The following is a 2,305-nucleotide window of genomic DNA, read 5'->3' on the forward strand; positions in this document are numbered from 1 at the left end:
ATGAATGAATAAATTTAATTAGCTTTTGACAATGTTATTCAGCAGGAAAGGTTTTAAAGAGTTGATATGGCTGAGCTCTATCGAGAGTGGTTATGGAACTGAATTAATACAGAATTTTTAATAAAATAATAAACTGATCTGTTTCTACTGCTACCTTAAGCAAATAGGTGGAAACACAGATAAAGTGGATGAACATCACTGTCCTGTCAATTGTACAGATGTTCACTTAGCATTCAGAAATCACAAATTTAAGATTTAATCATTTATGAAGTTTAAGTCAACAATTTTATTATAGTTTGATTAAGTTTTCTAATTTTTAGAAACTTGTTATAACAGAAGTTTAGTTGCACTTTCTTATAGGGTAGCGAATCCACTGTAACCTCAGTTAGCTCTCTGGAGGAACTGGACAAAGATTGTGGCAGATTATGAATAAAAAATAATCCTCATCATTGAATATAGAGTTCAAAGCACCTGCTCAAATGTTGACTGGCTACTAATTATTACAGATGGAGGCTATAGACTCGAATTAGGGTATAGCTCTAAAATTATGAAAGAAGGTAAAAAAAAATCTTCCTTTGAATTTATACTAAGTAGGATCAACATGAAATGAAATAGATTACATTGGTCATATACAGAAGTTTTCTGCTATGTGTGATTAGTTGTGTTATTTTGACTAGAATTTCTCCCAGAATTGATCTTAGACAGTTATCCCACCTCATCAAGAGCACTAAAATATAAATATCCATCAAGCTATGACACATACTGTTATAAAACTTTGGTCGTGGAGCTTTCTGTAGTTTAAGAAAAGGAAATTCAAAGGGTAAGACTGAATTACTATCTATTCAATATAACAAGGAGAGTAAAAGGCTGTATTCAGCAGGTGTGATTTTTCTGTTCACACATCCACAGAAAGTGTTCTTTATAGTGAAATAAGGAAAATTTTCGGGTTTTCCATTACCTGTGTTAACTATCCATAGAAGATTCTTCAACTCCTTTGTTCATTAAAAGGTCTCCTCTTTCCTGATGTATTTGAAGCCAAAATAAAGGTATACTGTACACAAGAGGATTAACAGGAAAGTCATGTCTACACATTTTTTTTTCAAATGTAATTTTTGAGTATATCAATTCATTTTAAAGAGATGGTAATGTGATCAAGGGGAGAGATTTCAAGTTATTCACTCTACCACCTAAAGTGTTAATGTGCAACAGTATAAGTGATGATGAAATTTAACAGGTTGGTCTCAGGTGCCTATAGCTTTTTCATTTTCCATTCCACTTTCCAAACACTTTGAAAAAAAAAAAACTTAAAAGAAAGAATTTGCAGAGTAACATCAGAAATATGGCAGAGTGAGAGACGTCCCAGAACTCTCCCCTTGAAACAGCAATAAGCTGAACATCTAAAACAACAAAAAAGACCCAAACTGCACACAAGTATGTCTAAGCATGGGATCTGCGCATAAGACCTACCACACAGGTCAGAACCCCTGGAGTCTGGTTATATACTGGGAGAAACAAAGAAGCTGCTTCTAAAGCCAGAGCTCCCTGCAGGAGGAGGGGGAGTAGAGAAGATGTGGTCAGTTTCCTGAACAGCCTTGCCTGACAGATCTGTGAGCTCCAAGGAAAGGTGGCACTGCCTGACATCAGAGCAGAAAACACAAAAGTGTAGACTGCAGAGAAGCAGGGACGGCAGAAAAACAACAGCTGATTATTACCAGCTGCAGTTGAAAAACGTGAGGTTGAGCCACAGGCACAAACCCACAACCCAGAGGACCCCTCCCGCCCAGAGACCAAACACCCTGGAGCCTCAGGGTAAACTGAGCAAATGCTACCAAAACTGTTGCTAACACTGACAGGGACTGAGACGGAGGATAGTGAGGGTGATTAAATATATATGAGAAAAAAAAGGCATTATTAAGACTTTATATAAAGCAGGGATCCAAGAGGATTAGACACCACCTACTAGAAACAAAAAGAAAAATGACTTCTTTGCAGCAAGCTAGAGAGATCTTTATATAATAAATCTTTCAGGAACAACAACAAAAAAAAGCTGAATACACTTCCATTAATGCCCAGGCAGAAAAATAGTCTATTAAACACCATAAACAATCAAGGTGACAAAGCTCCTCAGAAAGAAAGAGAAAAATCTCCAGAAAATAAGCTTACAGACATAGAAATATACAACTTAAATGGCAGAGAATTCAGGATGGTGCTTCTGAAAAAACTTGGTGTGATCCGAAATGATTCATATCAATAATTTCAGGAAATGAAAAAACAACTAGATGAGCACAAACTGTTTTTTAGCAAG

This window comes from Pteropus vampyrus, unplaced genomic scaffold (genome assembly GCF_000151845.1).
Source record: "Pteropus vampyrus isolate Shadow unplaced genomic scaffold, Pvam_2.0 Scaffold244, whole genome shotgun sequence".
NCBI lineage: Eukaryota > Metazoa > Chordata > Mammalia > Chiroptera > Pteropodidae > Pteropus > Pteropus vampyrus.